The 16,302-nt window shown below is 46.2% G+C and overlaps 1 long non-coding RNA gene across 4 annotated transcripts in view; it reads right to left on the reverse strand.

Annotated features, from left to right (window-relative positions):
* Positions 1 to 3,313: 3,313 nt before the first annotated feature.
* LOC310757344 overlaps positions 3,314 to 16,302 on the reverse strand; it is a 39,856-nt gene continuing 26,867 nt past the window's right edge. Inside the window, exons 3-9 of one of the 4 annotated variants that reach the window (XR_014545078.1) lie at positions 12,023 to 12,231; positions 10,394 to 10,596; positions 9,200 to 9,372; positions 7,985 to 8,085; positions 5,846 to 6,296; positions 4,537 to 4,651; positions 3,314 to 3,705 (exon numbers count right to left, since the gene is read on the reverse strand). This is a non-coding gene — a long non-coding RNA (uncharacterized lncRNA). Of the gene's footprint in view, positions 4,652 to 5,845; positions 6,297 to 7,984; positions 8,086 to 9,199; positions 10,597 to 12,022; positions 12,232 to 16,302 lie in introns of all 4 variants that reach the window. The other 3 variants (XR_014545079.1, XR_014545080.1, XR_014545077.1) reach the window with 3 other exon arrangements.

The following is a 16,302-nucleotide window of genomic DNA, read 5'->3' on the forward strand; positions in this document are numbered from 1 at the left end:
TTCTTCTCTCTGCGCTCCTCCTCTGGTCACTGCTGTAGATGCACGACCTGACTGTGTCTCTGGGCACTGCGGTCGTCTGCAAGGGTTTATGTTGCCAGCCTTCATGTCATGTTTGCATACATTTTTGGTCTGCCAATTGGCCTTAAGCTGCCTGGGCAGGGCATCAGTGACTTCTTCTTCTTCTTCTTCTTCTTATTATTATTATTATTATTATTATACTCTCCCTGTGCTGTTCTGGGGTTATCCCACCCACCCAGGTAATTTGAGGGGCATGGGGGAAGGAGACCCCTTGCAAAGGGATGCCATTGACAGGGGTTCTGCAGACAGGGTTTGTGAGGTGAATCCCGTAGTTTTAAATAACTCCTGCCTGGTGCTTTGTGGGTTGCAAGTGTCATGTAATTCTACTCAATATTGATCCAGAGCAGAACTCCAATATATAGTTAGCAGAGTAAAAAACTTAAAGCACATTGCAGTATTCCCAGAAATAGACCAGAGGCAATTAATGTTTCATCCAGCAGAGCTTTACTGCTACTGAAGGCAAATGAGCATAATGGTCGCAAATCCAATACATTCAGGATTGGCCCTGTCCATAAGAAATCCAGTTGCAGCAGACTATGTACAGAACACCACACCAGAAGGAGAAGGAAAAGAGTTCTTCTTTTGCCTCACCAGGAAGTGGCAGTGCGTGGCAATGAAATTTGCAATTCTAAAGTAACAGGCCAGGGAATAACCCACCTTTGCCTGATTTGACAATAAAAACATGTATCTCTTACAAGGGGACGCTCAGGGCTTCAGAGAAAGCATGGCCTCCATGGGGCTGTCCCTGAATAAGTTTGACCCAACTCATAGCCACGGACATGCCTTAGACCTGGTGTTCACCTTTATGAACATGGGTGATCCGACCCTAAGTAATGCCATGGTCAGATCAGCTCCTGGTGCAACTACATCAAGGGGGTTGGGTGAGCAGGTAGGTTCTCACTCTGGAGCTACCTCCTAGGATTCCCCTGCATGGAGAGAGACTCGGCTATAAAGACGATGCAAACTTTTCATGGGATATAATTAATGAACACCGAGGTGAGGGGGAAGGTCCTCTTCCCTTTCTAGCACCCTGCATCCCCCTCTGAAAGCTGAGAGCATGCAGCTGAACCATGCAGGTGGCCAAACTTATTAAAAGGACGATGATGAAATAGAAGTAATAGAAATGGACCGGTTAAAAAGTTAAAAGAAATGGCTTTTTAGCTTTAACTGGCTAGAAAGCACGTTAACTTTAAAAGTAGAAAACCTGGCTTTCCCAGGGGTTTCCCTGGCACTGCCCACTCTCTAGGGCTCTCCATATGGCAAAATGGCATTTTATTGCCGCTGTCTTGGGCTTCTTGAGAGTGGTTGTTGAACAGCTTGGTAGGTTTCTGGAGGAAACATTGGCTTTAGATCCATTTCAGTCCGGGTTCCGTCCTGGTTTCGGGACCGAGACGGCTCTGGTTGCCCTAACAGATGATCTCCGTAGACAACTGGATCAAGGCGGGTCAGTTCTGCTGATTCTTTTAGATTTGTCAGCAGCCTTTGACATGGTTGATCATGATCTTCTGGACCGCCGCCTTGCTGACATGGGGGTACAGGGCATAGCCCGTAAATGGCTGTGCTCTTTTATCTCTGGTCGGGGACAGAGGGTGGTGCTAGGGAGGGAGATGTCGTCGCGCCACTCCTTGGTGTGTGGAGTGCCGCAGGGTGCAATCCTCTCCCCAATGCTTTTTAACATCTTTATGCGCCCCCTTGCCCAGATTGTCTGGAGCTTTGGGCTGGGCTGTCACCAATATGCTGATGACACTCAGCTCTATCTGCTGATGGATGGCCACATCGACTCGGCCCCGAACACACTGACCAGATGCTTGGAAGCTGTGGCTGGATGATTTCGTGGGAGCCGATTGAAACTAAATCCTTCGAAGACAGAGGTCCTCTGGCTGGGTCGGGATGGTATGGAGATGAGGGACCAACTCCCTTCTCTTGCGGGGGCCCAATTAGTGCCATTGCCTTCTGTTAAGAGTTTGGGTGTAATCCTTGACGCCTCCCTTTCCATGGAGGCGCAGGTTACAGCAACAGCCAAGGCGGCCACAGTGATCCATGCGACGGTCACCTCCAGGCTTGACTACTGTAAGTCGCTGTACGCGGGGCTGCCCTTGAAGCTGTCCCAGAAACTCCAGCGGGTGCAGAATGCTGCAGCAAGGCTCCTCACGGGGTCTCTGCCATGGGAGCATATTCACCCAGTGCTTTTCAAGCTGCACTGGCTCCCGGTGGAGTACAGGGTCAGATTTAAGGTGCTGGTTTTGACCTTTAAAGCCCTTCACAGCCTAGGACCCTCGTACCTATGGGACCGCATCTCCCAGTATGCCCCACGGAGGACCTTAAGGTCCATAAATAGCAACACCCTAGAGGTCCCGAGCCCTAAGGAAGTTAGATTAGCCTCAACCAGAGCCAGGGCCTTCTCAACACTGGCTCCGGCCTGGTGGAACGCTCTGCCTCATGAGACCAAGGCCCTGCAGGATCTGATTTCTTTCCGCAGGGCTTGTAAGACAGACTTGTTCCGCCTGGCCTTTGGCTTGGAGCCAGTTTGATTCGCTCCCCCTCTTTCTTTTTCCTTTCTCCTCCTGTGATGAGGCTGCATTTTAATTGTTTTAATGTTGTATTTTAATCTTGCTTTTAAGTTGTATTCATTCAACTCGTTTTTATTATTGGCTGTTAGCCACCCTGAGCCTGGCGTCGGCTGGGGAGGGCAGGATATATAAAAATTATTATTATTGTTATTATTATTATTATTATTATTATTATGGAGACGGAGATTTGGCCTCTTAAGAACTACACGTCCCCAAGCTCCACAGCTCATCCTGGCCATTTCTGCGCATTTCCCCAAGTCAGCAGGGCAGTCAGGTGGTGGCAGGAGAGAGAAGAGGCACAAGCAAGCAGAGACATGGATCCCAGGAAGAAGGGCAGCCACAGCCACTGCAATGGCTAAATCTGCAGACCCCAAAAGAGATATGCAAGGAAATAACCTATTTTTAATGTACAAGTTTATAAGCCTACTAGAGGCGAATCCTAGTGGGATTCTGTGGTAGAAACCACTTCAGAATTCTGGACGTTGCTAGAGTACTGTGAAGTTTCCTGAACGAATAAACCCCCATTTCATATTAAAATACAAGCTTCAGTGTGTTAGCTTATTTTGTCACTTAGGAAATCTTACTTCCTGGTTATTCTGGTATCCTTATGATTTTCGGGACGCTCCCCTTCTGGCCGAGTCCCGTATAAACATTGGCACATATCCTTTTTTTTTTTAACATAATTTTTATTAACAGGCCAATCATATCACATTATTTCAATTCACATTAGTTCCAAATTATACAGCCAAATTTTTCAATTTTGTTGGGGGTACCCATACATCAAGCTCCGAACAAGGATCCAAACATCACTTCTATTACTGCTTTAATTAAACAGTTCTATCCAGTTCTATCCAGATAGTCTCTTTATTACTTTCTTCATCTTCTTATTGTTGTCATATATTCCTTTCTTTGCGATCTCTGATAATCTTCACAAGCAGGTTAGAGCAAACATCGTCTGTGTGGGTTTTACACACTCCACAAGTCATATCTCGGGACAGCCGCCGTTCCCCTCCTCCTTCAAAGATTTATCTTCGGTCTGCCCTTTAGTTTCCCCAAGCTCGCAAAAATTTATCATTTGCCCAATAATAAATGTTAGAAATGTAAAGAGACTGAAGGTACATTCTTTCACCTTTGGTGGACATGCCCAAGGATTAAGACTTTCTGGGAGATGATCTATAATGAAATGAAAAAGGTATTTAAAGATACCTTTCTGAAGAAACCAGAGGCCTTTCTCCTGGGCATGGTCGGCCAATTGGTGCCAAAGAAGGATAGAACTTTCTTTATGTATGCTACAACAGCAGCAAGAATACTTATTGCAAAGTACTGGAAGACACAAGATCTACCCACCCGGGAAGAATGGCAGATGAAGGTGATGGACTACATGGAACTGGCGGAAATGACTGGCAGAATCCGAGACCAGGGAGAAGAGCGGTGGAAGAAGATTGGAAAAAAATTAAAGTTTATTTACAGAAACATTGTAAAATTAAGGAATGTTAGAAGGATGTTGGAATGAAGTTATGTGGTTTTAGCAGAAATGTTATAAAGGATTAAGTAAAAATAGATTGTTAATTAGTGAAAGGAGAGAATGTAAAGTTACATTATATTAAGATAAATTATAGGACAAAAACTGGGAAAGATGGAAAGGATTTGCTGAAATAGCTAACCGAACTAGAATACAAAAAAGGGAGGTGTGAGGAGGTCAAGGAAACAAGCAAATGAAAGATAAGTTATGGGAAGGTTTGATGTGTTTTTTAATTGTTTCTATTTTTCTGTTTTTTCTTTCTTTTTCTTTTTTTTTCTTTTTCCTTATTGTGTTGTCTTGTTTTTGGTTAATTTAGTGTTTTCTCTTTTTTATTTTTGTAACCTTTAAAACTTTAATAAATATTACCTTAAAAAAAAGTAAAATATCTCATAGAGGGCTCTGCCAGGTTAAATTCAAGTTCAATCATCATTCACATTCCAATGAGTCCTGGTTCTCCTCCCCCCGTCTTTCTTAAACAAGCCTGTCTTGCAAGACGCCATTTTAAACTGCGTCATAGAATTTTCCATTCTCCGATATTTACCAATCCTCTCTTCATTCATCATTAATTCATCCCACACAGTTTTTGAATTCCTGCTTATGATAAATAAAATCTGGCGGTTCTTCTTTCTTCTTTCTTTGGGGTGGAGGGTTATTATTAATGCTCACAAAGGATAAAGAAAAGAAAAGTTTTTTCCTCCACCCCCCTTCTCCAAACATACCAATCTCTTAATGGCGCTTCATCGCTTGATTTGTCTTCTCCCACCGCTCTGATCCCAGAGATCCATTAATCAGCAGCCTTATCTCTCGAACTTTGCTTGATGTATGTGCTTCAGCTCCTTTCCAATTATATATTTCCAATTGTGTTTCCGAGCTGAAACGAACCAGCACGCGCAGATTGGAGACGGCGTCTGGGAAGAGCCGACTTCACCGAGGGCTGTGCCAAGTGGCTGGCACCCCCTTCTCTCGATTCTGGGGGTGCATTATGGCCACCGCTGGCAAGACTGTCCCCCATCTCCTTGGGGGGTCAGGAAGACTGCATATTTCCCATAGCAGCCTCTTAATTACCTCGTGTGGGTCGGAGAGATGTTATTGTCGGCCATCTTCCAATGCGCCACCTGGTGGCCCCCAAACATTGGCACATATCCAGTAAGATTATGTGCGCACAGAATCAGCAGAGATCAGCAGAAGCAGAGTTGTGTTGGAATTGTAGCATCAAACTTTTTTTTACAGCAAAGAAATAAAAGTAACTGTTGTGTGAGCAGCTTTCTCACACATCCTCTTTGTGAGAGACGGAAAGAAAGAACAAAAAGCAGAAGTTTATCAGCCTGACTTCTGTTTAAAGAGACATTCATAACAAATGTAATCATCTGGTCATGTGACCCTTTGGGACAATACCAGTGAAAATACTGACAATGATACCATGACTTTTATAAAGTACACGGAAAGGGCAATAAGAATCATATATAATTTTCTGTTTTACAATTTAAAATACTCATCTTAACATCCCTAAAATATCAATGATTTCCCTTCTTCTCTTTCCATGGTTCATTTTGCGTATCATAAATCCCTGCATATTTTACAAAAACTAAACCATTCAGTATTCCATTATTGCATCCATCAAAACTTATTTACACTGTTGAATTTATCTTAATGCTGCCAAGGTTTTCAAGTATACATAATTCCACCCCATATATTCAATAAACATTTTCCAATCTTCTCTAAATGTATGTTCTTCTTGTTCACTTCTTCTATATGTTAAGTCTGTGAGTTGTGCATATTCTGTCAGCTTAATTTGCCATTCTTCTTTAGTTGGGACCTCGCTCATTTTCCATTTTGGGAATTTTTCAAATTGTGAGCTTAAAAAGGGATATAATTAATGATACAACCCACTCTTTCAAAAATAAGGCACTTATTCTTTAGGACCGTGTTAAGAAATTGGTAAAGCTTTTGTTTGGGGGTTTGGGGGTTTTGTGCTTTTGTGCTTTTGTGCTGGGAAGACTCTGAGCTCTCTTCAAGCTTGGAGATGAGGTCTTCTGCATATCCAGTGTCTTTTGTTTTCACAAAATGAAGAACTGATGTTTGGGGCATTTAAGAAAGCGCAGTGGCCATCTGCTCCAAAATTAAACCTGCAACATTTATTATTATTATTATTATTATTATTATTATTATTATTATTATTATTAAAATTTGTATACTGCCCTTCACCCAAATAACATACAACATAAAAATGCAACATGAGAATACAAAATACCTAATAAAACAAAAACAAATACAACCCCCCCTCCCACAAATATATTTAAAAGGCAAGGAATCTCCCAAAGGCTTGGTTGAAGAGAAATGTTTTCATCTGGTGCCTAGAGATATGTTATGATGGTGCCAGCAAGCCTCCCTGGGGACAGCATTCCACAAATGTGGACACAGTAGAGATAGCATCCAAGCGAGGTATCAATATGCAATTTATTAAGGACTGGTTAGAAACCTGTTAAAACAACATTATGCTGCTTCAAAATCAACAGTGACCAAGTCAGGATTACCCTCCTAGGCAGGAGGATAAAAATGTCTGCAATGGGTACCAAAACCGCAAAACAGTCAATGTCTATCAGATATCCATGGAAAGGGAGTTCCACAACATTGCTGCACTAAATGTCCTGCAGTGAGGCCTAATGGAGCAGCATAACACCCCTACATTGACAGGCCTGTGGCTTGGGCTTGGGCATGCCAATCAGAAGGTCGGCATTTCAAATGGGGTGAGTTCCCGTTGTTCTGTCCCAGCTCCTGTCAACCTAGCAGCTCAAAAGCACGCCAGTGCAAGTAGATAAATAGGTACCACTGTGGCGGGAAGGTAAACGGCATTTCTGTGCGCTCTGGTTTCCATCATGGTGTCGCATTGTGCCAGAAGTGGTTTAGTCATGCTGGCCACATGACCCAGAAAGCTGTCTGGGGACAAATGCTGACTCGCTTGGCCTGAAAGCAAGATGAGCATTGCAACCCCATAGTCACCTTTGACTGGACTTAGCTGTCCAGGGGTCCTTTACCTTTAACCTTCTACCTTCATACCAACCAGAGCAGCTCCCAAACTGGTGCAGCAAATAGGCACAGATTTGGCCTGCCTCCATCCAGGGGTGTATGAAGTGGAGGGGCGGAGGGGGTGGGTCGCCCTGGGTGCCACTCGGGGGGGGGTTGACAAGATGGCCCCTGCCTCCCCCCAGGTGTAGAGCAGCCAAGGGCATGCGCAGTCAGTATGGGCACATCTCACGTGCCATCCATACAGGCGACTGTACGGGCTGCCGTGCGTGCACACTCCATACATGATGCCGCATGTGTGCACTCTATATGGACGTCATGCGTGCATCACCGGGCGATTTGCCCCGCCCCGGGTGCCAGAGCGGGTTCCTCCGCTACTGCCTCCATCATGTGACAGCAGCAGAACTGTTTCAGAATCCAATGGATCCTGTGCCCCCGCTCTTGAAACAAGTCTGTTTTGAGGGATTCTGCTGCCTACTGCTAGCACGGTTACCACTGACCAAGCTTTGGGGGGGGGGGATACATTGGGGCACTGCTTGCCAGCAGGGCTCCCTCACCAGCATAGGCCAGAGATCTGGATGGGAGGGATGGGAGAAGGCACATCTCTGCCTCATCCAAGCCCCCTCCAGCACAGCGGATCATGAGACAGAGGTTTCATTTCTAATTCTTTTAAAAAGAGACACAACTTTTCTCTCTGGGTGTGTATTTAATGAAGCAATATTTAGGGGAAATCTCTCATCACGCAACCGCCTCAAGATAATCTGAAACCTGAATCAGATGGATACCTTACCATTGGTTGAAATCTGAGCCATTTGCCCATTTCCAGGGCTGTCCTTCCTTCCTCTGTAGCCCCATCCAATAATCAGCTGGGTCCTTCTTCAGTAGAAAATCCTGCAATATTTTTTTTTGGGGGGGGTGGTGAGAGAAGCAACTCAGTATTTGACAGACCCTTTTCAGAACATCATCATTTTCAAAAAGGAGAACCTCAGAAATTCTACCCACTTGGCAGGATTTTCTTCAAATATACTAACATGTTTAAACATTTGCCACAGCAGTTGATAAAAACAGTAATATAAAAGGTAACTGCAAAAACTAACAGTCTTTTTTTTTTTTTTAGTCTTCAAGGCTAATTTATATTTTAATATTATTCATTAGGGGTTTTTTTGTAGCCGCCATTCCATGCACTCTCCCTCATACCCTGAAATGATGCTGGGCCCAGGGCATTGTGGGGGATACAAAATGGCTGCCAGAATGCTCCTATAGTTGTTTCTGTTGCAGTAGCAACAGAAACAAAAACCTTAGGCGACAGTGGGAGGAGGAGAAAGAAGCTGTGGCCCTGCAACTGCTAATGGCGAGCCCCACGTCCAAGGAAACGGTTGGAGAATTTATCCTCCCTTCAGAAAAATCTGGCAAGATGGCTGCCAAAGTACCGTATTTTTCACTCTATAACACGCACCCGACCATAACACGCACGTAGTTTCTAGAGGAGGAAAATCCGTAGGCTTGCCACCCGTAGGCATTCCCTCCATAACACGCACAGACATTTCCCCTTACTTTTTAGGAGGAAAAAAGTGAGTGTTATGGTGCAAAAAATTCGGTAACTGTGGCCAGAGGGCCATTTATGCAGAGAGGCTGGAACACGGAGCAGCACTTGGTGGAAAGGCAGGACACAAATTAAAAACAACCAAGCAAAAGATGCTATGGGTTCATATAGCACATGCCATTGCACGACGGACTGTGTTTTACAGCAAAATGTATTTCTAAACACTCATCCAGGGGAGCCTCACAGAAAATACATTACTGTACAGTCCAGTAGTCCAGTTTGAAGCTACAACAGCAGAATGGTTCTCTTAAAATGTTTTTATGCCACTTTTTAGTTGCAAAAGAGAAATATTGAAGCAATTCACACAGTATCTAGTAAAAAGCAGTGATAAACAAAGTAACGAAGAACCAGCACTCCACAATAGAATCTTGGCCTAAGTCCACAGGGCTGGAATGCTCTCACCATTTCACTTGGAGTATCGATTGCTGTCAGGGAGCCACCCTGAGAAGAGCAGTTGCTCTGACTGGAGTTCCAGGTTGCCTCAGCAGTTGAAAAATAGTAGCACCAGGCTTCATGCACGACCCAGCCTTGCGGGCAGGAGTTGGCCCGTGAAGGGCATTGATCCCTTTGTGAGGCTTTCAATAAGATACCTAAAAGAAAGAAAGAAATTTAAGAGCAGCTAAACTAACTGCACAGCTACTGCTCTGGAAGTGGAGGGCCCTCATCCCCAGAAGTTCAGCTGGGACCTGGAAAACCCACACAATATTGAAGTGAAGGAATGAGGCAGGAGTTGATAATGCAGGTGAGCTGCACACAGGTGGGCTGCATGCAAGCTGCTGGCCAGCTCTGTGGAGCCTCCTTTTATTGAGACAAATATGCAAACCAGGCAGATACATTTTGGGCTGTGACCTTTGCACATCTTCCGGTCCCGAGATTGTGGGGTGGTACAAAGTTATTTTGGCACCTGTTTCCACTGCGCCATTTTCCCCTTGCACAGTGTATGACGAAGGAGACAAAAGGTCTCAGAGACAAAGGTTACAGACAGGGCACCGCAGACTACTGAGACCGCAAAAGGTTAGACAGAGGCAACGATGTTCAGACAGCCGTGGCTTTTTCTGTGCTGGGTGTGTGTGCTCCGCACCCCAAGGTCACATGTGCAGGCAGACTGTGGCTGCCTGCAGGTGGGAAGTGTGCTCCCTCCGGACCCCACGCCCCACTCCGCAATCATCCCTACACAATATAAGGCAATGCAAGGTGAATGCCTTCCGAAACAGAAGGCCTCTTCTAAGATGGTTCCTGACACCCACAGTTTCTGGAAGCTTTCATATTAAATGTGGGGCTGCTGCCCTGATTAAACACAGGACACATTTTTAGTTGATTAAAAAGGCTTTCCATTGATCAGTCAAGTGGGCATTGTAGTCCTAAAACCGTGATACATTATAGTCATTGCCAGAGCCGTCTCCTGCTGGTCTTATGGAAGCTAAGGCTGCGGTCCTCTGCACGCTGCAAAACACTAATTCACGGGCAAGCATTTTCAGGGGGGAAATTGGTTACGTGGAAGAGGAGCCCCATCTCCCTGAGAATGCCACCTGTTTCCTCCACATTTGTGTTACCTTGGCAAAAAGGCATACAAATGCGTGTTTGCCAAGGTCCCACTGTGCTGCCTGTTAAAGCACAGAAGCAAACAATGTCCACAAGGTAGCAGTCAAAGGTAATGAATAAGAGAAGAGCTGATAACTCACCGAGAACAATATTGCTAATAACAGAGAGAGAAAGTACAGCTCCGAATAAATACACAATCCAATCTTTAAAAGTATACGTTTTCCCCTTCTTCGCCACCTCTGGTTTATTTGCACCAACTACAAGGGAGGGAGGGAGAGAGAGAGAGAGAAATGCATATGCTACATGTCAGCTCCGTAATCAATTATCTTTTGGTCAGTTTTGTGAGTATTCTGTGCTAAAACAAACTGAAACCACACAACCAGTGGCGTAGCGTGGGTTGTCAGCACCCGGGGCAAGGCAAGTAATTTCCGCCCCCTAACCCATGGATTTGCGCCCCCTAACCCGTGGATTTGCGCCCCCTAACCCATGGATTTGCCCTAACCCCAGATGTTGCGCCCGGTGCGGCCCGCCCCCCCTGCACCCCCCACGCTACGCCACTGCACACAACCCTAAGTTTTTGCACCAAGGTGATCAAAGCTATGTGCAATTCTGAAACCTGTATAGATTATGCAAGCTCAACGTATTAGCATTAAAAAGCTTTGCGGATAAATGAAGATTCACCACCACAACCATCCTGGCTGTTAAATAAAACCTTCTTAGCCATTCTTTTGCTTCCAAGACCGAGTAGGCATTGTGGCATGGAACTATCTGGACTAGAAACTTTATTTTTAAAAAAGAAAAAAAGAATGAAATGTGGGATTCTGATAAAGTTGGATTTTGCACCAAATATCACAAATCATGGTTCCACAGCAGTGTATCATTCACGCTGTCTTGGCTGTAGTCATTCATGATTCTGGAAACACTTTTCAGACTTCTGGGCAATTAAATCATCACAACGGCTACAGGTGATTTTTTGTTAATGCTGTCTGGCAAGCTCGCTGGACATTTGACCCCCCTTCACTTCAGTTGATTTTAAATTATGGTGCTGGAGGAGAATCTTGAGAGTCCCATGGACTGCAAGAAGATCAAACCGATCCATTCTTAGGGAAATCAGACCTGAGTGCTCACTGGAAGGACAGATCCTGAAGCTGAGGCTCCAATACTTTGGCCACCTCATGAGAAGAGAAGACTCCCTGGAGAAGACACTGATGCTGGGAAAGATGGAGGGCACAAGGAGAAGGGGGCGACAGAGGACGAGATGGTTGGACAGTGTTCTCGAAGCTACCAGCATGAGTTTGACCAAACTGCGGGAGGCAGTGGAAGACAGAAGTGCCTGGTGTGCTCTGGTCCATGGGGTCACGAAGAGTCGGACACGACTAAACGACTAAACAACAACAACTTCAGTTGGTAACAAAATCTCCATGAAAGTTATTTGTTTCATTTGAAAATGGCCCACATTCATTTTCAGCCACGCTATCGTGAATATGGCCCATCGTCACCCTTGGCTACATAGGCTGGGCAGGATTTTGCCAACTTCCAAAACCTGCTTACAAAATGGAATGACTGCACATTCTGCAAAAAGAGATTCTTAAGAGCTCGCTCTTAAAAAAACCCAGAACCAACTACAATCTGTCTCCAGTCTACATCTTAATACTTTTAATGCATCAGAATTAACTTGCTTACCAGAATCTCTCGTCTCTGAATGTTCAGAATTGTAACTAGCTCCATTCTGTTGAGGTAAAAACACAACTTGTTCTGCTCCATTTACAGGTTTCTCGTAGGTATTGGCCTGTTCCACCATTTTTGGCTCACCTTCCAGCAGATCTTTCAACCTTCAGAAAGATAATAGAAAACCTTATTTACAAGCAAAACAACCCTTGCTTGCCTACATGCTATTAGGAACACCAGACGCCTTTATGAGAAACAAGAGGGAAGTATCAAAAATTGAGGTTTGCAAGGGTACAAATATTTAAGTGAAGAGGACAACCCCCTCAAAAAAAATATTTAAAAAATACATTGATGTCTAAGCATGCTCAGTAGCCATAGGAAAGAAGAGAGGTAGGAATCTTTCCCCCTCAAATTTCCTTCTGTGTCACATTCCACAAAGCTAGAAGCAAAGGGCAGCAGGGCAGCTACTGTAATTTTTGCCTTTGTACATAAGCTGTACATCTATAGAAGTTTATAAAATTATGCATGCCACAAAGAATATGGAAAGAGAAAAGCTACTAGCCACCTGTCCAATTGGGGGCAGCAGTGTTTCCGAATATTAGTTGCTGAAAATAGGGTTGCTATACAACTGTCATAGCCGGTATTCAGCCCCCTTAAGCAGTGTCTGTTTGGAAATCGCTGAAAAGTGGTGTGCGGATTTTCACTTTTCGAAATATGGCAACCCTACTGAAAACCATGGGAGGTGAGAGTGCTCTTACACTGATGGTCCCCACAGGCATCTGGCTGGCCCCAGTGAGAACAGGATGCTGGACTAGGTGGGCCATTGGCCTGATCCAGCAGGCTATTCTTACAGTCTTAAGCTAGTTTATACACTACTCTCACACCTCTCTCTGCCCTTGACACAGGCAGGCAAGCATTTGGATTTCAAAGCCACATTCCAGTCGGGCCAAAAGAGTGGGTGCAAGATACAGTGGTACCTCGGGTTAAGTACTTAATTTGTTCCGGAGGTCCGTTTTTAACCTGAAACTGTTCTTAACCTGAAGCACCACTTTAGCTAATGGGGCCTCCTGCTGCCGCCGGGCTGCTGGAGCACGATTTCTGTTCTCATCCTGAAGCAAAGTTCTTGAGAGCCAGTGTGGTGTAGTGGTTAAGAGCGGTAGTCTCGTAATCTGGTGAACCAGGTTCGCTTCCCCGCTCCTCCACATGCAGCTGCTGGGTGACCTTGGGCCAGTCACACTTCTCTGAAGTCTCTCAGCCCCACTCACCTCACAGAGTGTTTGTTGTGGGGGAGGAAGGGAAAGGAAACTCCTTAAAGGGGGTGAAAGGCAAGATATCAAATCCAAACTCTTCTTCTTCTTCTTCTTAACCTGAAGCACTATTTCTGGGTTAGCGGAGTCTGTAACCTGAAGCGTCTGTAACCCGAAGCGTCTGTAACCCAAGGTACCACTGTACATCTCCTCTTCCTAATACTATAACACTCCTCTGTGGGGAGGAAATTCCACTACTCAGGGCCTGCTGCAGATAATGCCTTCTGCCAAAAATTTTCAAGGGCAGTGGAACTACCAAAGGGGACCCCTCTGCCGATCTTGCCCCCCAACCTCCCAAGGAACTGTAGGGAAGCAGTGTCACAGTGCCAACTCGCTGTGGCCTTACAGCCCACAAGAAGTGGGCGGGTTATCAGTTTCCTCTCTTTTTTTGTATATACAGAGGTACCTTGGGTTAAGTACTTAATTCGTTCTGGAGGTCCATTCTTAACCTGAAACTGTTCTTAACCCGAAACACCACTTTAGCTAATGGGGCCTCCTACTGCCGCGGTGCCGCCGAAGCACAATTTCTGTTTTCATTCTGAAGTATAGTTCTTAACCTGAAGCACTATTTCTGGGTTAGCGGAGCCTGTAACCTGAAGCGCATGTAACCCGAGGTACCACTGTAAATGAGTCCCAAGGGAGACCCGGAGGGCTGCCAACAGAACAGCCTCCAAATCGGTTCTATCCCATCTAATGCCTATGGTTTCTGTCCCCATACTTTCCTCCCCTCTCGCGGGTTTTAGGGACATCCTTTATTTGTTTACGCGCTCGTCCTAAATAGCGAGAGAGGAAGCAGAAAGGGCTTTGATTCCGAGTAAACCTGTTGGATTGGCGGCACGTGAGAGGGACGTGAGAAGGGTAGAAACATAAATCAAGTTCTGTCTTTTAATACTGCGCACCACCCCAGTAACTAACTTAGGAAAAAAAATTGGCTTTAAGGCTCCTGTCCATGCGCATTCGCCAAGCAACATCTTGTTACACAGACGGTGACAAACTTCTTTAAGCACCTCCGGAACTGCAGCTTCGTCATCGCTTGTACTTTTCTGCTCCTTTAAGTACCCTGCCCACCTCCTGCCTGCCGATCGGGCTGTGAGCGGCGAGGGAATCCAAAATACCAGTACGTGTCAGCCCACACCCTCAATGGCAACTCAGATGGTGCTCCACCTTGCCTTGGATGTGGACTGGATTGAGCCAGCCGCCTTTCCTCGGCGCGCTTTTCTATTGAACCACGCCGCCGCCGGCTGCTCCATAGCATTCTTATCTCCACGATGCCATTGGCTACTCATACTTGTGATGAGCACCTAGACATAAGAAGTTAAGTAGAGTGATCCGCTTGGCTTCCGATTTCATTCCCTCCCCCCTACACCAGAAGCAAACCTGCCCATACCCATAGAAACCCAATGAGAGATCCAGTATTTTAAAATAGCCGTGTTTGGGCATTCTCTCTCTCACTCTCTCTCTCTCTCACTCTCTCTCTCTCTCTCTCTCTCTCTCTCTCTCTCTGACCGTGAAGTTGAGCTTGATCGAGAGCATAGCTGTCAACCTTCCCTTTTTTGCGGGAAATTCCCTTATTCCAGCACCGTTTCCCGCTGCTTCCCGCTGCCATCCCGATCCCGGATTGTTAGATATCCCGTAGACTGTCCCCGGGACAGGTGAGGCTGCTGATCCCTTATTTTCGAGGCTGCTGATCCCTTATTTTCAAATCTGCAAGTTGATCGAGAGGAGGGAAACTGATCGAGAGGAGGGAAACTGAGGCTGACTGACCTTCGCTGCAGCCTGCAGGTTTGTGTACAGGAGAGTTTTGGCTGGAAATTCAGTCCCGCCGCAGCCCGCACTCCGGAAGAGCATTGTCTACACTGCAGGGTTGTTGCAAGTCTCTCTCTCAGCCCCGGCTCAACCCGCAGTGTGGACAAACAGCAGCGCGCAACTCCGAGGAAAAAGTTGTTGCAGGCCACCATGTCCGCCAACAACAGACTGGCTTGCAGGGCTTTTTGTATGCGCTCTACGTGGGGCTACCTTTGAAGGTGACCCGGAAACTACAACTAATCCAGAATGAGGCAGCCAGACTGGTGACTGGGAGCATCCGCCGGGACCACATAACACCGGTCTTGAAAGACCTACATGGGCTCCCAGTACGTTTCCGAGCACAATTCCTAGTGTTGGTGCTGACCTTTAAAGCCCTAAACTGCCTCGGTCCTGTATACCTGAAGGAGCGTCTCCACCCCCATTGTTCAGCCGGGACACTGAGGTCCAGCGCAGTGGCGTAGCGTGGGGGGTGCAGGGGGGGCCGGCCGCACCGGGCGCAACATCTGGGGTTAGGGCAAATCCACGGGTTAGGGGGCGCAAATCCATGGGTTAGGGGGCGCAAATTACTTGCCTTGCCCCGGGTGCTGACAACCCACGCTACGCCACTGGTCCAGCGCCAAGGGCCTTCTGGCGGTTCCCTCATTGCGAGAAGCAAAGCTACAGGGAACCAAGCAGAGGGCCTTCTCGGTGGTGGCACCTGCCCTGTGGAACGCCCTCCCATCAGATGTCAAAGCGATAAACAACTACCTGACATTCAGAAGACATCTTAAGGCAGCCCTGTTCAGGGAAGTTTTTAAGGTGTGATATTTGAGTGTATTTTTGGTCTCTGTGGAAGCCGCCCAGAGTGGCTGGGGAAACCCAACCAGATGGGCGGGAAACAAATAAATTATTATTATTATTATTATTATTATTATTATTATATTATGTCCCTTCCAGTGGGTACTTTCTCATGCCACCACGGTAGCCTAACTGGAGGAATCTCCGCGGCCGAGCGCGCTTACCCCACCGCCGGAGCCCACTATCCCGAAGGCCTCTAGGATCAGAGGTGCCGCCTTCTCTCTTCTCCGACCCCCCTCCTCCCCGCCTGTTTGTTAAGTGCATCTGAAAAGCAAACTGAAATCCCACTCTCTGGGACGGCCACACTCCGATCACAGTGCCTACTAGTGAAGCAGGTGCAATAAA

The sequence above is a fragment of the Podarcis filfolensis genome (genome assembly GCF_964270895.1).
Source record: "Podarcis filfolensis genome assembly, chromosome: 2".
Lineage (NCBI taxonomy): Eukaryota > Metazoa > Chordata > Lepidosauria > Squamata > Lacertidae > Podarcis > Podarcis filfolensis.